This window comes from Cervus elaphus, chromosome 30 (genome assembly GCF_910594005.1).
Source record: "Cervus elaphus chromosome 30, mCerEla1.1, whole genome shotgun sequence".
NCBI lineage: Eukaryota > Metazoa > Chordata > Mammalia > Artiodactyla > Cervidae > Cervus > Cervus elaphus.
This window is the reverse complement of record NC_057844.1, coordinates 72,933,042-72,953,615: the sequence shown is the minus strand read 5'-3', so window position 1 is coordinate 72,953,615 and position 20,574 is coordinate 72,933,042. Positions and strand designations below refer to the sequence as shown.

The 20,574-nt window shown below is 40.8% G+C and overlaps 1 protein-coding gene across 1 annotated transcript in view; it reads right to left on the bottom strand.

The window, feature by feature from the left end:
• Nucleotides 1-20,574, bottom strand: part of HS6ST3 (heparan sulfate 6-O-sulfotransferase 3) — a 700,607-nt gene that overhangs the window by 554,662 nt on the left and 125,371 nt on the right. The gene's annotated exons all lie outside the window — the stretch shown is intronic.

Here is a 20,574-nt window from a genome sequence, read left to right as displayed (position 1 = left end):
AAGCACATAACTGTACCATTGTATTTCTCTTAAGTAGAAAAATACACTCTATATGACAAATATTGAAATTATAACATGTGTTGTTCCATTTAAATGGTACATGTTCAAGAGATAGTTCACTTTTTTTGACCAAAATAAAAATCACAGCAACAAAAGATAATGTAATGTCTTCATTTCTTCATCTAAATTCTGAAACTGTTCAAAGTAGTTCCCCTCTAAAATAGACATAAAAGCCAGGTGTTAGTTGTTTTTAAATGCTTGAAAATCTTTGTTAGTCCATCAAGTCCATTTTTAAATGCCTCATTCCCTCTTCAGAACTAGTCATCCTTCACCAAAGTGACACTTCTGGTTGTGTCGTCACTTAACCTCACGCCCAGGATGAGTGAGGGTGAAACAGGAGCCCAGAGACTCAACCAAAAAGCACTTACCAAGATCAGCCCGGTAGTGGTAAGACAAATTTTATAAGACATTATCTCAGAATTAGCCACAATTAATGATTCCATGCTTATAAAGTACTTCCTCGCTCTTTTAATTTTTCCCCAGCTGAAATACATTTTCTCTTATTTCTTAAATTTTAAGATACTTGATGAACATGAACTTCGCTCAGTCGTGTCCGACTCTTTGTGACCCCATAGACTATACAGTCCATGGAATACTCCAGGCCAGAATACTGGAGTGGGAGGCCTTTCCCTTCTCCAGGGGATCTTCCCAACCCAGGGATCAAACCCAGGTCTCCCGCATTGTAGGCGGATTCTTTACCAGCTGAGCCACAAGGGAAGCCCAAGATACTTGACAGTCACTTAATAATAATAACAGTATTACAGTAATATATAACTAACATATAAGTAAATATATAAGTAAAATAATTTAAAATGTAAAAATAATGTATAAGTAAAAATGACACAATAATAATTTTGGTTGTTCACAAAGACATGAAAACAAACAAACAAACAAAAAAAAACTGGGTAAATAGAATCCAGGCAAAGAGCTAATAAGAAAGAAACAAACCAATCAATTTATAAGCTGGTCACATTAAAAACAGGAAAATGAAGTTATTTTAATGAAATGTTCTATCAATGATGTACTCATGCAACCAGGAATGGATGTATAAGAACTTTAAGATATATTGCTTTGCCTTTTCCAATATCACTTCTTGCATTAAAAAATTAAAGGTGGACACATCAAACACAAGTATCGAAAACAATCCTATCTACGCAGTGAGGAAAGCATTAAAAAGTACTGATGTTCATTTCCAGTAAAAATGTGCCACTTTTGGAATAAATGTGACTTTTAGAATGTTGAAGTCTGCTGTTTTTTAATTTGTGGACTTTGGAAATTAGATTAATTCAAGAAGAGAGTTCCAAGTCCCACAATAAACTCATTGTTTGCACCTCCTAGTGGAGATAATCTGTAATGACAGCATCAGTGTTCCCACTAGGTATGTCCCTGGGATAATTTAATTAGGCCAAACTCAATTGGGTGCCCATTTACTTCTTAAACGGCCTTGTATATGGGTATACTTGTCAGGTACAAGCAATTAAACCTCCTGTATACACAGGATGCCTGTGATCAAAATTCACATTGTAAGCTCCTAAAATACTTATGATGCTTGGAGGAAATGTTTTATTCCTAGTGACTCCCTCAATTGCCAACTTACAAGCTAATATATTGCTGTGCATAAACCATGCATTCAACTTCAGAATAATTCAATTACCCTTTGGAAAAAATTAAATGCACTTCCAGTAATAAGGCAAACATGCTCCACTTAAACAAACATAAAAGTTTGCCCAAATTATTTAAGAATGGCCTAAAAGAAATCTAAGTAATGGATGACTGGATGATGGAGAAGATATTCATCTCTAGGGAGTATAAGATTCTCACCAGAAGAACCCTGTAGGAAGATCACTAGTCTAGGGAAATTGTTTTGTGAAACAATTACCTGGCCCTGCAACCTTGGGCTAAGCTAATCCTATCTGGCTATCTCTAACTCTGCATTCTTTTATCCTAAAACAAAGATAATTTATATTCCACCTAAACATAAGACTGTGAACATATATAAAAATGCAAACTTTTCTTCTTAATTTCTAATAGATGCCAAACATCTAATCTCAGGTTTCTCATGTTAAAATTTAGTGCAAACCTCAAAGTTTCACTCTTCCTTGTCCAAACCAGCAGTGCTTACAGTTATGGGGCTCTGGAGTCTCATTTGCCATCATTAGCCTTCAGAACCACAGCGTGACTGAAAGTACCATAGAAGCCAATGTCCTGACATGGAAATCAGAACATCTTGAAAACCCACAGGTAACATGTAAAAGGAGCTAATGAGTATGTCTCTAGGATACACAGCTTGCTGCTATTGGGCTGAGTCATGCTCTTGGGTATCCAGTTAATTTATACTCTGCAAAAAAAAAAAAAAAAAAAAGGCTGGGGTGGGGGAGAAGAGGAAGGGAGAAGAGAGGAGAGGGGAGGGGAGAAGAAAGAAGAATGAAAATATCTGGACTACTGTGCTTGAGATTACATAGGGAAAGGAAATGTGTTAGTCACTCAGTCGTGCCCAGCTCTTTGCAACCCCATGGACTATAGCCATCCATGCTTCTCTGTCCATGGAATTCTCCAGGCAAGTACACTGGAGCAGGTAGCCATTCCCTTCTCCAGGGGATCTTCCTGACCCAGGGATCGAACCCAGGTCTCCCACATCGCAGGCAGATTCTTTACTGTCTGTACCACCAGGGAAGCTCATATAGGGAACTAGCTTCCATCTGAAAGACAGAGTGGAGTCTTGAACTAGATATCCAAGGGTAGCATTTTTTTTTACCTAGCAGCTATTAGGGTCAGTTATATAACTATTACCCAAAATTGTAGTGTGTATGGTATTGTAACATATGAGCCATCTTCTTCCCTCTTTTACCATCCCTAAGTTAGACACAAATAAAGGAATAACTTAAAAAATAATTTTTTTAATTTAAAGGTTTTTCCCCAGAAAAGGTTTGTTCCAGAAAGAACATCCAAGGGGTTATTTCATGACATCATAAAGTATAGGTATTTTGTCCTGAAAGCAACTGCTCTGGGTCCGTTGATGAATGTCAATACTGGGGATGATTCTGGGATTCAGGCCCAAAATGAGGCATCAGAAGGATGTTCCATATACCTCAACCTGCCAGCACCAATGTGGAAATTAACTGAATGATGTTGGGGGTGGATTTGAGCCACTGTAGGGGCAGCCCCACTGCAAAAGGCATTAGAATTGACGGTCTTGTTCTAAAGGTGGGTGCTGTTCTGAGCAATGCAACAAGAATGCCTGTGTGCAATCCCCTGGGCAACAGGGCATCTCCTGAAGACCCACTGTCACGTTTCTGATGACAAAAGAAAGGTGACCATTCTCTCCATTGCTACGTCCCTTCTCCAACTTCACTCAGGATTCATCTCATTCTTGTCCTGGCTGGATTTCACACCTAACATGCTAACACAAAAAAATTCAACCAGGAAAAAAACATTTTTTTCTCTGAAGAAATAAAACATTTCAAAACAATTCTAGCTTACAACAATAAGTGGCTACTTAACATGTAAAAACATCCTACAGATCATAAACAAATACTAGGGAATATTACCTGGTTACACTCTATCTCTAAACCAAAACACAGCACACCTTCAATTCTGCCATTTCAAGATGTGACGGTGTCACAGAAGCTCCTTTTTGAGGAGGGTTGACACCTTTTACCAAATTCATATCCATAAACCTACCGAAACAGATACACAGGAAGAACTGCAAGAAGAGACGTCCCCTCCGCAAAAGAATTCTAACATTAAATTGTGTGAGCTACACCGGTCAGAGGGGCCACCATCAAAAAATCTACAAACAATAAATGCTGTAGAGGTTGTGGAGAAAAGGGAACCCTCTTACACTGTTGGTGGCAATATTAACTGATACAGCCACTATGGAGAAAAGTATAGAGATTCCTTTAAAAACCTAGAAATAAAACTATCATATATGACTCAGCAATCCCACGGGTGGGCACATTGCCCTGAGAAAACCACAATTCTAATAGACACAGGCATCCCAGTGATCACTGCAGCACTATTTACGATAGTTAGAACATGGAAGCAACCTAGATGTCCACTGACAGATGAATGGATAAGGAAGCTTTGGTGCATATACACAGTGGAATATTACTCAGCCATGAAAAGGAACGAATGTGAGTCTGTTCTAGTGAGGGGGATGAAACCAGAGCCTGTTACATAGAAAGAAATGTCAGAAAGAGAAAAACAAATATTGTACATTAACACATATACATGGAATCTAGAAAAACGGTACTGATGAACCTATTTGTAGGGCAGCTGTAGAGATGCAGATGTAGAGATCAGACTTGGGGAGATGGGGTGTTGGGGGAAGGAGAGGGTGGGGCAAACAGAGAGAGTAGCACTGAAAAACATAACTACCATATGCGAAACAGATATCCAGTGGAAATTTGCCGGATGATGTATGGAGCTCAATCCAGGGCTTTGTGATAACCTAGAGGGGTGGGATGGGCGGGAGATGGAAGGGAGGTTCAAGTGGGAGGGGACACATACATAGCGTGGATACCAACAAACAATTCATATTGATATATGACAGGAACCAACACAACAGTGCAAAGCAATTATCCTCCAATTAACAATAAATTTAATTAAAAAAAAGTGTGTGAGCTAAAACATGCTTTCAGATAAACGAGAAATTTCTGAAAAGAATGGATAGAAAACCATCGTATGATGTCTCAAGTTTTAAGCTGCCTAATTATTCATCTAAAATTCACTAACACACACAACAGTTGTGTATAAATACATTCATTTTGATTATTCCATTACTGATTCAGTCATTGGGACACTAACTAGTTGTTAGGCCTGAATAATACACTTCTGTTTAAACGTGAATGCTCTAAGAATGAAATCCTCCAGGAATGAGGAAAAAATAACTAAGCCCGTTTACCTGGTAGGAGTTCAGTGGGCAATTTTCATTAAAAATACCTAGGCACGGGTGTCAGCTATCACTGATCTTGTTAACTTCTGGCTTAGATATTGACCTTGCTTCAGCTATTTTGCCTCTGGTTTTCTCTGAGCTTTACTACAATACGTGCTTTAATTTCCTGTGTTACTAATCTTCAGCCCAGGGAAAATGAAGCTGATGTACCATAAGAAATGTTGCTCATCACCTTTCCACACCGACATCTATAGCATCTTCTAAGGCCAGGAAATTATTAAAGTCCATTTCAAGACCATTACTCCTTTGTCTTAGGTGATTTGTGCCTTGTTAGAATGGAAATCAATTTATTCCCTGTTACATCGTAAAGTGCTAAGAGCAAAATCATATTTACTTCAGCATCTCCAGATTGTCTTAGGAAGTTTTAAATAAAGAATTGAGATTAGTGTTTTACGGTTGCCCATGGAAAAATAATATTGATTTTATCCCATCATGCTGTCAATTTCACCATCTGTATTTCAGAATTTGAGGAATTTCAAAGTCGATGTGCTACAGTCTACTGCGCAACCATCTAGAATCAATTATAAAATTAAGAATAACAATTTATTATCCTAAAAGGAAAATTTCACATTATAACTAATGTTGTTTTTTTTTTTTCCATCTTGAGGGAGAAACACAGGTTTGAACTGCACAGGTACACTTAGAGGTAAATTTTTTTCACTAGTAAATACTAGAGTACCGCACGATCCATGGTTGGTGGAATCTGTGGATAACGGACAGATATGAGGAATCGCAGATACCAAGACCCAACATTAACTTATACTCAGAATTTTGACTGTGTGGAGAGTTGGCAATCTTAATCCCTCGGGTTCAAGGGTCAACTGTAATCACTGTTTTCAATCATCCATGCGTAATCAGACAAATTACTGAATGTAAGGGACTATGTCATATCATCTTTGTGGCCATCACCCCCAGTACCTGTAATCTGCCAGGTTGCTTACACCTTAGAACCTGTTGATAAAGACTCCAGCTGTCTGGAGTTCTAGGCAGACAGATGTCTATGGTCACTTTCCCTCTGGCCCATGAGATTTTTGGAACCACCTCTTACCTTGCTAGAGCCACAGTTACCCAGGCCATTGCTCGCTAACAGCATCATATCTCCTCGACTGCTGCCTGCTAAATGAATTTTGTTTAGTGCATTCACCTGAGTCCGTTCCTCCAAATTCTAACTCCCACCATGATACTGCGGTTCAACAGAATATGGATTACAAATTGAATTTATTGGTAGCTGTCATGAGCATTGTTCTCTGTGTCTGGAACACTGTACTGTTTAAGACCATCACAATTCCTATCTTGAACTCTATAGATGGGACTAAACCATGAGCAATGAAACTAATAAGCACCAATTTCAGCGAGTACTCATCTCCTAGCAAGGTTCCAGGATTGATACCATGCTGCCCTGACCACGATCTGAGTAAGGGTCATATTTGCCCCACACAAAGAGAAGGTAATTTGATTATTATTTCCCCCCAAAGGCTTTCCCTGACCCTAACTGCTTTCCAATCAATCAAAAGGGAAGGTTGTCACTAACTGCTTTCCCATGAACGAAGCAGCACCTATTTCCTTTGCTTTAAAAAATAAGAAGTTTTGTTTTGTTTTGTTTTATGGTGAGGGGAGGGCAGGAGGAGGATTTGAGACACAGGCAAGGCAAAGTTTCTTATTAGCTATTGCTGTCTGTTCATTTCAGTCTAACATACAATAATATTTAAAACGTTCCAATGTTAAAATATTTTAAATTAAGCATATGGGTCAGGATTGCAGCAGGCACTAGAAGAAGCCCTCAGGTCCAGTGATGTGAGGGAGGCTGAGGAAAGGGATTTCTTACAGAGAAGAGTCAGGAGACAGGCCAAACAGAGAAAACACAGGGGCTACAGTGTCCTGAGACCAATGACTTCTGGGCTATGACCTCCACTAGACTGAAGGGAAGGAGATGCATTGGTTACAGCCACTGGAGTGACAGGAAGCGTGGAGAAGGCTGACTGACGGGCAATATGGCCTTGGGTCAAGGGGTACGGCCAGTCCGTGACAACCCTTGACTTCATTGTTCTCCCTTCTCCAACTCTTCCTGATGCGCCCCACCGGCCAGATTCACCAGTAAGCCACAGGCAAGAAATACCTTGATGTGGGATGCACAGGTCAGCTTCCCAGGTGTCATGGACCAGACGTGTGTCCTCACCCCAATTCATATGTGAAGCCCTAACTCCCAATGTGATGGTATTTGGAGATGGGGTCTTGGGGAAGTAAGTAGCATTGGATGAGGTTGAGGGCAGTGTCCTCACTATGGGATTAATGCTCTTAAGTGAGGAAACACTAGAGAGTTTGGTCTCTCTCCACACACACGCACCAAGAAAAGGTCATATGAACACACATCAAGAAGGCTGCCGTCCGCAAGCTAGGAAAAGAGCTCGAACCCGACACCAAACCCTGCTGGACCCTGATCTTGGACTTTTAAGACTCCAGAACTGCGAGAAAATGAATCTCTGTTGTTTACTCCACCCAGTTTATTTTATTTTTTTAAGCAGCCCAAGATGACTAATACTCCAAGAGACTAAGCAGGTAAAGAAGGGCAGACAGGAGACTTTGAGAGGCAAGCAGACAAAACTCAGTGTGTGCAGATGGGTTTTATAAATAAAAAGTTATCAATAGAATAGCGCAAAGAATGAGTTAGTTGATACTGAAATTATTCACTCAGGTAATATTGTTCATGTATTCTGGACTGAGTTTCTTTTAACTGCTTAAAGATAGAAGGCCTCCTCAATTATTTTTTGGCTAGTTTGTAAATATCATTAATGGCTAAAATTTTTAAAGGAGTTGACAAAACAAATGCTAACTTGTACTCTAGTATTATTAAGGTTTTAAGATTATTTTTTTGATGTTTAATTTCTCTTCATGAGACTAGTGTTTTGTAGTGGACTGTCATGGTTTTAAGAACAACACGCTTACCCCGAACAGAAGGCTTCAACCCTGAGGCATGAAAAATAGGAAAATCATGACATTGTCAGACCACATTAACATCAACAATTACAGGATTAAATTCATGAAGTCAGTGGAACAGCCTTAGAGTTTTATATCATATGACTTAGTTTTCTAATACATGAATTTATAGAATCCCTGGGCCAGATGAAATGTCACAGGTTTATTAGGGGATATAAAATTATGAGAAGGGAAAAAAGTTAAAATAAAGTTTCAATGAAGTTTTTTTTCTTTAAGATAAAGTGTCTGGATAGAGCAGATTGTCACAAACAACCTCACTAGCTGGAATAAGCCGACAGATTAGAGGAGGAGAAAATCACCACTGTTTCTAATTAAAGCTCTTTAAGAGGCAGAAGAAAAGAAAGGTGACTTTAGATGCCTGAGAGAGAACCCCTCTACCTTGCACCCTTAAAAAATGCATCTTACTTTCAATGCATGAGACAGGGTGCTCAGGGCTGGTGCACTGGGATGACCCAGAGGGATGGGATGGGGAGGGAGGTGGGATGGGGAACACATATACACCCATGGCTGATTCATGTCAATGTATGGCAAAACCACTACAATATTGTAAAGTAATTAGCCTCCAATTAAAATAAATAAATTTAAAAAAAAAAAAACAAGCTAAGAAAACAAACTGGGAAATTTAAAGCTTTAGTGATACTTTAAAATTGTCTACTTAAAAAGGTCTTTCAAAAGTATTTTCCCTTCAGATGATCTTTTGCAAGAATCTTAAAAATGCATTTATTATCATGTTTAGTATCTGAAGGAAAAGGATGACAAATGAGATTTATTAAGCAACCACTATGTGTCAAATTCCACATTGGCTGCTTTATATACATCATCTCATCCTAACAAGCACCCTCCCAGATAGACATTATTTTCTTTATCTCATAAAGTCATCTGCAGCCTGCTTTGTGTATCTCCAATTTCCCAGAATATAACAAAAAAAAAGTGTATGGCACTTAAGTGGCATCAATAAATGTTGTCGGAATGAATGAATGAATGATGCTACTAGAATTTAAGAATCTTACCTATGCTAATATAAGCACAAGCCCATCTGCCTCCACTATTCATGCTTTTATCAACACACCATGTTGAAAGAACAGAGTTCAAATTATAGTTACAGGAAATAATGACCACAAAGTTGTGTTCTCAGGAAACACAACCTCTATCACACACAGCAATTCTTTCATGTGATTTAGATGATGTTCTACTTTTAAAATACGGTCACAAGGATGATAAAACTATACTAGAAGTTAAAATGGATAAGAGAGAAGGAAAGACTAATGCCAAGAATCCAATAGGACAATTATCCAAGGTGGGAACCTTAAGCAGAGCTAAAAGAGAATAAGACCACCTAGGAGCCAGGTACAGCATCTGAGATCTGAAAATATACACTGGTTTATGTAAGGATTTTAGTGTAGGCAGACTACTCAAGGGGAGGGGGCATACAGGAACCTTCCAGGCTCAAGGCTGGTCCCCAGGGCAACTTCATGTGAAAAGCGGCAGCCCTTAAGGGGAAAGTCTGGGGAGTCATTGGGGCTTTTCTGGGAAAAGAAAATGGCGCACCAGACTCAACCATGAGCAACAGTCCTAGGCTCTTCACTAAAATTATCTCCTGTGAAGTAGCACGCGCTAGGGACTGGAGGGAAAAACAAAACTGGTGAGAAAGACTGTTCCTTCCGGGCTTCCCTGGTGACTCAGCGGTAAAGAATCTGCCTGCAGTGCAGGAGACCCAGGTTCAAGTCCTGGGTCGGGAAGATTCCCTGGAGGGGAGCATGGTCACCCATATCAGTATTCTTGCCTGGAGAATCCCATGGACAGAGGAGCCCGGTGGGCTACAGTCCAGGGGGCCGTGCAGAGCCGGACGCGACTCAGCGACTTCACCACCACCACCGCTGTTCCTGCCAAGATAGCCAGAACTGAGCTGAAGAAAGAAGGGTGCATATTTAAGCTTGGTTCAGCACCATCTGTCAAGTGATGGACAGCAGCAAATAACACCAGACAGCCCAAGACAAAAACACTCAGAAGCTCCTGAATCCACGGTCCTTTCTTTCCCAGACACCTTCCCAATGAAGTGGGACCAGGCTGCCTTTCTTCCTTGCAGTCTCCATCACTGGCCAGTTCCTAATTAATGCTTCTGAACATACTCCTAATGCCCGCTGTCTCCCCACAAGGCAACAAATGATCAGGGTATCTAATATTCAGAAAAACTGGCATGTTCCCAGAGGAAATGTGAGGTCCTAGAAATAGCCAGGTTAGTAGAGAGAAAGACATCCTACAAAGTCCTCCTTGGCCACATCTTGTTCCTTGGTCGTTCCAGATCCTTCCGGGTCTCTCCACCCTGCCCTCTGCCCTGGAGGCTCACCTGTGTGGACTACAGTAAGAGGCACCCTTCCCCTGGCTCCCACTTGGACTTGGCAGGTGGGGAGCCCTGGCGGGACACTAGGGAAAGGCGAGCAGAGAGAGGTCTGGGGATTTATTCTCCTGACCCCGTTCCCGCAGGGCCCCCTCGAGCTGGTGTGTCCCTCCCCTGACAGTCATCGGGCCTCTCAAGCTGCCTGCTCTAAGGCGGCTTACTCTTCTCTGACCTCAGTAATCTCTTTCTTCTCAGCCCTCCACCTTCCCTCGCCAGCTTCTTATCACAGTGGACCCAGAGATGGTGAACAGCATGGGGACTGCCAAATTCAGATAATCTGAATCCCCAGATTATCCATGACCCTTCTATCCTGTACTTTTTTTTTTCCTTTTTTGCTTTTTTTTTAAATTTCTTGATGGCTTCCCTGATGGCTCAGATGGTAAAGTGTCTGCCTGCAATTGCGGGAGACCTGAGTTCGATCCCTGAGTTGGGAAGATCCCCTGGAGGAGGAAATGGCAACCCACTCCAGTACTCTTGCCTGGAAAATCCCATGGATGGAGGAGCCTGGTAGACTACAGTCCATGAGGTCACAAAGAGTCAGGCACTACTGAGCAACTTCACTTTCACTTTTATTTCTTATTTTAATTTTTTTACTGGAAGATAATTGCTGTACAAGATTGTGCTGGTTTCTGCCATACATCAACATGAATCAGCCACAGGGACACATAGGTCCCCTCCCTCTTGAAACTCCCTCCCACCTCCCACCCCATCCCACCCCTCTAGGCTGTCACAGAGCCCTGGGTTGAGCTCCCCGTGTCACAGAGCAAATTCCTGCTGGCGATCCATTTTACATAATAATGTATATGTTTCCTCACTACTCTCTCAATTCGTCCTACATTCTCCCTCCCACACTGTCCACAAGTCTGTTCTCTATGTCTGCATCTCCAGTGCTGCCCAGAAAATAGGTTCATCAAACCACCTTTCTAGATTCCATACGCAAATTGTGGTACATATATACAATGGAATGTTATTCAGCTTTAAAAAAGAATGCATTTGAGTTAGTGCTAATGAGGTGGATGAACCTAGAGCCTCCTGTACAGAGTGAAGAATGATAAATATTGTATATTAACGCATGCATATCCTGTTCCTTTTTAATGAGTCATTTCATAAATAAATTCATCTTGAACTATTTTGAGAGCACCATACCCTTCATATCCTTTCTACTGAGACCTTGACTTACATAAATGTATTCATTCACCCAACAAATATTTATTAAATACCTAATGTGTGGCAGGAATTATTGTACCTGCTAGAAATTCGGTGGTAAATAAAATGGGCAAAGAAATAGAAATATGCACATGCATATACATATTCATATAGCCACACATTCACAAATATAGTTACACACGCAAACATGCACACAGACTGCTTCTCTACAATACAGCATATTTATTAACTGTACAGACTCTGAAGTTAAACTACCTGGTTTCCAGGTTCTGCCCTGCTCTTGACCACTGTAAGATTCTGTGAGAATCTGCTTAACCTCTCTGTGCCTCTGTTTATTCATGTGTAAAATAAAGCATAGATTGTTGATGTTCAGTCACTCAGTCGTGTCTGGTTCTTTTCAACCCTGTAGACTGTAGCACGCCAGGCTCCCCTGTCTTTCACTATCTCCCAGAGTTTACTCAGACTCATGTCCACTGAGTCAATGATGCCATCCAACTATCTCATCCTCTGTCCCTCCCTTCTCCTGCCCTCAATCTTCCCCAGCATCAGGGTCTTTTCACAGATAGATAGATAACAGGAGCTACTTCCTTAGATTGCCGAGAGGACTGGGTAAAATAACACAAGTGAAGTCCTTAGTGATAAGTCCTCAATAAGCCAGGAATAAACACAAACGTTTTTTATTGTCTCCTGGAGCCTTCTTTCTGATGGAGAAGGACAGACAATAAAAATAGTCTTGGATATACTATACACAGAGCTATGGTGACTCCAAGAACAGTGCTTTAATTTTTCAAGATTGTCTTCTCATTCATCGAGTGAAGAAAATAAACTCTATCTTGCAGTTTGTGTAAGAGTTAAATTAGATGGTATAACTAAAACACCAAGTACAATATGTCACTCAATAAATGCTCTTCTTCTGTCTCCTTACTTCCTAAGCCAGACCCCTTGCTTCTTAGGCTAGAGACAGTGTTCAAAATCAGCTTCTCCTGGCCTGACCCAGGAAAACGGCTGCCTTCAATGTTGCTCCCTGACGCCCTGCCACGGCACTGGATGAGGAAGGGTCCAGAAACACACCCTGGCGTTCAGGGAAGCCCAGAATTCGAGAGAAGAGAGTGGAGACACCAGTGACTGTAGGCAGATAGGACTCCAGGCGAGTCAGGGCCCAGGGGCAGGGAAAACAAGGCAAGCACTGACAGAAAATCAGGCTGTTTGTGTGCTTCTTGTGTATTATTTTCCTTCACCTTTTGTTTTCCTTTTTTTTTTTAAGCCAATTCCCCTTTGAAAATTGTAACCTGTTTTATCCTCCTCAGAAAAAAAAAAAAAAAAGGCCGACCATCCATGCTCAGGCCAGAACAATAAACAGCGAGCGAGGAAGAAAGGTGGGGATGGAGGCAAACTTGAAATCTTTCTAAGAGGAGCTGTTGCCAGATTGTGTCTGCCTCCCCCCACCAATTATCTCTCCCCCTTCCACTCTATCAGGATAAAGCTTTTGCTAGCAAAGGAAAAATCTAAAGTAAATGTGGTAACACATCAATTTGTGTTAATCGTTGTTGAGTCATGGGTGTCTCATATTATTTTCTGTACTTTGTATTGATATATATGAGGTATTGTAAACATTAAGACAAAATACCCTTGAAAAAGAATCAGAATTTTCAACAAACTGTGAGCACAATAATATGTCTCTAATTATTATGTAACAGTGAGGGAAAAGAGAAGAAACCTTAAGTGATCAATATTAAGGCTTAGAGAATCATGGTGCACCCATTCAGTGGAATACTATGCAATCATTAGAAGAATTAAGTTAGCACTGTGGATTCTTTGGTAAAAGTAGAGCAAAAAACTTTATATGCAATGTGCTGTGCTTAGTCGCTCAGTCGTGTCTGACTCTTTGCAACCCCGTGGAGAACATAATTTGCTAAAATGTCAGTACCAATTGCCCAGAAATTGCACAATAATGATAATAAACATTGACTTATTATTATATAGTAGATTTTATTTCAAGTTGTTTATCTATGTTAACTTATTTATTTCCCAAAACAACTCTGATTAAATACTCTATTACCCCCATTTTACGGATGAGAAAATTGAGAAGTTAAAGAATTTGTCAAAGGTTATACAACCAGCAAGCAGCAGAAATGAGATTTGAGCCCAGGCAGTCAGTTCTGGGAGGATGCTCTTAACCACTCTGCCACACTACCGCCCATAATCAGGCTGATAACAGCAGTACCTACCAACTTCTAAAGGCAGCACTGATCTCACAACAACCCTGTGTGTAGGTAATATCAACCTCAATAAAAAGATAGAGAACTCGGCATTAGAGTGGGTGAAGTGATTCACCCAAAGACACAAGAACTGAGAAATCAAATCTCACTCCATAGCTCATGTCCTAACCATGACATTATATGTTAATTCCTCTTTCCACTATTTGCTAAGTCTTCTACAGTAAGTATATATTACCTTGATAAAAAAAAAAAAGAACAAAAGAAGTCCAAAAGGAAAGCTACTTTTAACAAGAAAACAATTTAAACTATAAAGTATCAATAATATAACATTTTAGATAAAAACACAAAATTTAAACTTATTTTACAGCTTTCTTTTATGTCTTCTTAAATATTCATTCGTTGCATTACCATAAAAGAGCATACACAATTTTATGTCACCAAGAAATCACTCCGGCTGGTAACACTTGGGAAAGGCAACACTTCTTTATATGATCAGTTGGATAAACCGACTGCCATCGGCAGTTCGCATCTAGAATTCGATTTAATGAAATGACCAATGATTTTCTCTCCAAGCTATACAAGTTGTGTCTCATTACCCATGAAGAACCAAGAATTACTAATCACCGGGTGAACAGAAAGCCATACATAGGCACATGAAACATCACAAAACAGAGCCCTAATTCTTTGGGGAATACTGCTTGTACACAGCATCACAAATTGGACAAAACAGGTCCATGATATTTATAAGCTGCTGTTGTGACACAGTCATGAAGAAAGGCAGCATCTGAGGAGCAAACTGCCATTACTACATCCTTGTGTGTGTGTGTGTGAGTCCTTCTGTCGTGTCTGACTCTTGCTGTCCCCATGGATGTAGCCCACCAGGCTCCTCTGTCCATGGGATTCTCCAGGCAAGAATACTGGAGTGGGGAGCCATTCCTTCTCCAGGGGATCTTCCCAACCAGGGACTGAACCTGGGTCTCCCGCATTGCAGGCAGACTCTTTACCATCTGAGCCACCACATCCTTACCCAGTCCTGAAACCTTGCTCCATCTCTGAGCACCCGCTCCTTCCATGAGGTGGAGTGGAGGTGAGGGAAGGGATGAGGATTAGATACCATTTTGTCAAACTACATTCAGGCTGGCACCAAATATCTGTTACAGCCCAGCTCACATTCTAGCATCACGTCTCTCCTTTTTCTCAGAATTCAGTTGTATTTCAAGAGCCTAAACCTCAAATTCTTAACTTCACTCCTACAGTTATAATGCTCTCCATTTACTTCCATATATAAGCCTCTTTGCCTGGTTTTCTGTTTAAGATTTTGGAGATAAACATTTCTATTCTTTGTCAGTCTCCTATTTATGCTAACTGGACAGACATTCAGGTCACAATCTACTCAGGGCTCCAGGCTCAGTTATATTCTGACCAGTTCTGTGCCCTCAATAATTTACCTCCACAGTGTTTAGTAAACACCTTTAAAATAATGGTTTGCAAGGATCAGTAGCCTACCTTAGAGGCTAACCTAGTTAATACAGTTTCTATAAGCAATAAAGCTTTTTTGAACATTATAATAATGTTACCAAAATGCACGTCTGTGTGCTTGATGCACAGTGAGGCCAAACAACAACCAAAATGTCAGAGTTTGGAGCAGAGAATGGTTTACTGCAGGGCCATGCAAGGAGATGCGTGGCTCCTGCCTTAAAGACCCCACACTCCCTGAAAGCTCTTAATAAAGCCCTTTTCTAGGAAAGGTGAGGGACAGGTGGGGTGAGTTGTTGTAAGCATCTTGGTGTCAGATCCTTTGTTCTTGAGGTCTGGTCACAGACAGATAACCATGTTCCGGTAAACCTCCACCAAACAAATGTGATTCTCTGTTCTAACAAGAAAAGGCATGGTTCCGAGGCACCACTTTCACCCTCTGAGGTCCGGGTCATAGCTGGGAAGAGGCAGCTCTCAGCCGGCAGCTCCCTCGAGGCCAGCTCCCCAGATGCTGTCATAACTCAACTGGCCCTCAGGCTCTTCAAATGGGGCCAGCCAAATTGGGGCGGGGAAGGTCAAGGGGCTGGGTCCCACAGACTGCAACCCAGGCTCACTGCCGCTGTTGTCAAGTCAAGAGGCAAGGATCAAGGAGAGGTTCACCGCCACCTCAAGGACTGGGCCCGGCCAACGGGTGGCCTTGGTGAGGGCTCTCGAGCCCTGCATGACACAGCTCCCGGCTGTTTTCTGGGCACCCCCAGCTCAGCTACTGGCCTGAGGCTGGGTGAGCTGGAGGCCCCCAGGAAGAAGGCCAGGGTCCACCTCTTCACTCCCTATAGGATCCTAATGACCATCACTCCCCTGACCCCTGGCTGAATGGACTCACTAAGGGTCCCTCATTGGCAAGTGGTTGCTTGTGGCCAGGGCCCACTGCGTCACCACCTGATGGCTGAGCAAGACCACCAACGGTGGGTTGAAAAGAAAGTTTGACAACACCATTGCTGATGCCAATATGGAGCAACTGGAACTCTTATACACTGCTGGCACAAGCATAAATTGGACAGTAATTTGACAATATCTAGTCAAGCGAAGTGGGGGAGGGGCTTCCCAGGTGGCTCAGATGGTAAAGTGTCTGCCTGCAATGCGGGAGACCCAGGTTCGATCCCTGGGTCAGGAAGATCCCCTTGAGAAGAATATGACAACCCACTCCAGTACTCTTGCCTGAAAAATTCCACGGACAGAGGAGCCTAGTAGGTTATGTCCATGGGGTCGCAAAGAGTTGGATACGACTGAGCAACTTCACTCCACTTCACTTCAGTCAAGTTGAAGATATGTCTACCTGCGCGCGCCGCGCGCGTGTGTGTGTGTGTGTGTGTGCGTGTGTGTGTGTATGTGTGTGTGTGTATGTTTTCAATCACTAAGTGCTGTCCAACTCTTTTGTGACCCCATGGACTGTAGCCCACCAGGCTTCTCTGTCCATGGGGTTCCCTAGGCAAGAATACTGGAGTGGGTTGCCATTTCCTTCTCCAGGGAAACTTTCCAACCCAGAGGTTGAACCTGCATCTCCTGAATTGGCAGATGGATTCTTTACCACTGAGCCACCTGGGAAGCCCCATGTAGACCTTACAACATGACGATTCCACTCTTAGGTAGATGGCGTAGAGAAAATCTCAGACTTGTGCACATGGAAATGTACACTGCATCAACTGCCTACAATGGGAAAATCTAAATGCCCATCAACAAGAGAAAGGATAAATAAAATCTTGTAAATTCATACAATGCATGCATAGTGCAATAAAAATAAACTATATATGTATTAATGTGATTGATCTCTAAAACACAATTTAAATTAAAAAGCAAATTGTGAAAGTACAGCAGGTATCATGATACCTTTTCTATAGATTTTAAAATATATAAATCATCTCATTTTTGTTTATATTTGCATGCAAATGTAATACAAGTATAAAAATATGCAGAAAATGATCACACCATACTTGAGCTCAGGACTACATATGGGGAAAAGACCATGAGACCAGGAAGAATCCACAGGGATCGTCAACTGTATTTGTTAAATTTTATTTTTTCAACCAGGGATTTAAGGAAAATGCTATGCTACTCTCTGTACCTTTTTTTATAGGCATAAAATATTTCACAATAATAATCAGCAAAAGAACCCCACCCATCAAGGTAAGTATAATGAGTGAAACAGGACCTAAAGGTCTATGACACACATACTCTGCAATAGTATTTGAGCATCAAAATATCCAAACTTGGCATATGAGACCCATCTGCAAAAGTGAATACATTTTGCTTCTCTAGGAAAACAACTAAATGTACATAACTTGAACACATACACACTAGATCTACATACAAAAGCGATTCTAGGAACTTCTCAAGTTCCTGTTCCTTTTAAAGGACATTGTTTTTCAGAGGTAGATAGACACTGAGACTCTACTCACTGGTACCAAATGTCCTGCCCTGGGGCAGGTGTCAGTTACAGACCCCAGAGTAGGGGACATCAATTCACCTAAGCTGGTCTTCACCTCACAATGCACAGGCAGGAAAAAGGAGACCCACAGAAGGACAATGCACAAAATCTTTAGGTCTGGACAGGAGAAATGGATGAACATATATCTCCAGCAAATTCAAAGAAAAGAGCAAAGGAAGAGAGGAACCACAGAAAGAGCAGTATGTGCGGACACAGAAGTAGATTCCAATAACGAATTGTGCCCTTTTTATGGCTACATTATGGGAAATAAATGACAAATGCATGTACAAGGTGGCCAAGATTTTAAGGAAACTCTATGGCTGTGTTATGAAAACTCCAATGAGTTAAATTAGATTTTTTTTCTCCTTTTGAAAAGTCAATATTTGGATTTGTAAAGTCCAAGATAAGCCAGTACAAAATAGCATAAAAATCCCTTGACCTAACTCACAGTTTATACATTAAGTCAAACCGAAAATAAGTTATCAGCGGCTCTGTCAGTATAGAAAAATCAATATTTTCCTATCATACCATCTGCTTTAGCAGTGCAAGTTAATAAATTTAGCTGGTGAAATTTTCTTCTTTCTTTGGATTCTGGAGAGAGAAAATATATTTTCAATAGTTAATCTAGTCACTTACTATATCGAGCAATGAAAAATGAAATACTATTATTCGAACATGTGAGTTTCCCATGTTCAGTAATAGAACTCTTCACCACTGAAATTCTTCACCTGCATGACATCTGTGATTCAGTGCACTACACCCTGGTCCTCCTGCTTTCCTGCTTCTGGACCTCTCTGCCCTCCAAAAGGGAATCAGCCCATCAAAGAGAAGAAAATCATCCAAACTCTAGAAAGCAACTTAGCATTTGCGACCCATCTTCAAATCTAAATATATTTTGGGTTTTCTCTGAGAATACAAAATCGACTACACTTATATAACTTGCACACACGTGGGCTAGATCTACAAACATATTCAGAGAATTTGCCAAGTTTTCTCAAATTTTGTAAGGAGACACTGTTATTGAAAGACACAGATACACACTGAGACTAACTAATCCTGAGTGACATTTAGCTTTTAAAGAACGTAAGTTAAATATGATTTCAACTTTTAAACAATAGTGAAATACTACACAATAGAAATAGGCTTTCAAAGGAATTTTCAAAACAATAAATATGTTTTGAGTACCTACTACATGCCTAGGAGGATAACGACTTCATGTTTTCTTGTATGTATTGCTATAATATGCAGGCACTAAAACCGATGCCAGTATTTCAATTCAATTCTTCTTTTATAATATTTCCAAAATTCTACAAAAAGCTTTCTTTTCATTTTTGCCCTAGAGATATTTTCCTATTAATGTGCCTGGCAGCAATTGACCAGTCAGATAAAAGCCCCTTTTGATGTCAGTTTTTAAGTTTGTAGGGTATTTCCAAATTGCTAGAAATACTAATTAGGAAATACTCTGGTTTGAGAAATGGTGAAATTAACAGAATTTTCTCACTTCTGATAAACTCTATCATGTCAAGAAAACTGTCTATCTCTTCTATAACTTTCTTCCCGTTGCCATTTATCTCATCCTCTGGGGTTGTAGAGAATTAATATCTATAAAAGGTTTTGTGTTTTCTTGACCAGAAGAGAGTAAGTGAAAGAAAGGCAGTGGTATATTACTGTAATGTGTAGACATTTAGGTGAGTTTCATGCAACCTGGATGTAAAATTTTAAGTTTCCCAGAAACACAATATAAAGACAGCTGTCTTTTCACAGGAAAATAGCATCCTCTGTATTATCTTTTTTTCTCTCCTACCAGAGAAGAAAATTAAGACTTTTGAAGTAAGAAAGTATCTAATAAAATAATAGAAAACAATATATTTAAAAGATTCCAGAATTCTCACAATATAAAAGACATTTAGACAATACATAACTCTGCTCTCTGAAAATGGGAGTAGCTAATTCAGTTCCTGCAAAGTGTTTACCAACCTGGGATTCAGCAAAGCTGCTGTAAAGATACTTATGCAAATGTAAAAGGGCAAGCTGAGAATTTGTAACCATGATGTAATCGCTAGAAGTGGACAGCAGTGACCCAACTCCAGATGGATCATGGACCATGCTTTGAAGTGGGTAGGTGGGGAAGACAGGACCGGCTAAGGACTGATAGTGATAAGGTTTCCAGCAGCCTAAGGGTCAGAAGTTTACCTCACCAGCCAAACAATAACCATGATAACAAAAATTGACAGAATAACAACAATAATGACGATGATATAAATAGGCAGTTAAGTTGATATCATAGAAGAAAAAATAAATAGGAAGACAACATTTGTTCACCTTGACTTCTACTAAGGCTATGGGTATGTATGTGAGCAGGGACACTGGTGAATCTCCTGGGACCCAAAAACACACCCCCAGACATGCCAAAATGAAGTTCACTGAGACTCCACAGTGGCCAGGCTTCCCTCGTGGCTCAGATGGTAAAGAATCTGCCTGCAAGTGCTGGAGACCTGGGTCCGACTCCTGGGTCGAGAAGAAGCCCTGGTGAAGGGAATGGCAACCCACTCCAGTATTCTTGCCTGGAGAATCCCAGAAAAGCCTGGCGGGCTACAGTCCACAGGGTCTCAAAGAGTCGGATGCGACTAGCACTTTCACTTTTCACTTCCACGCACTGTATGCATCAATGAACAAGACCAACCAGTGCTGCTCTCACAGAGGTACATCTACTAAGAAAAGACAATTAAGAGACAAATAAATAGGCCTGATATTTTTAGACAGTGATAATTCAGCAAAGGACTTTAAGAGGAAGATAGTCTGGTAGGAGGAAATGCCACTG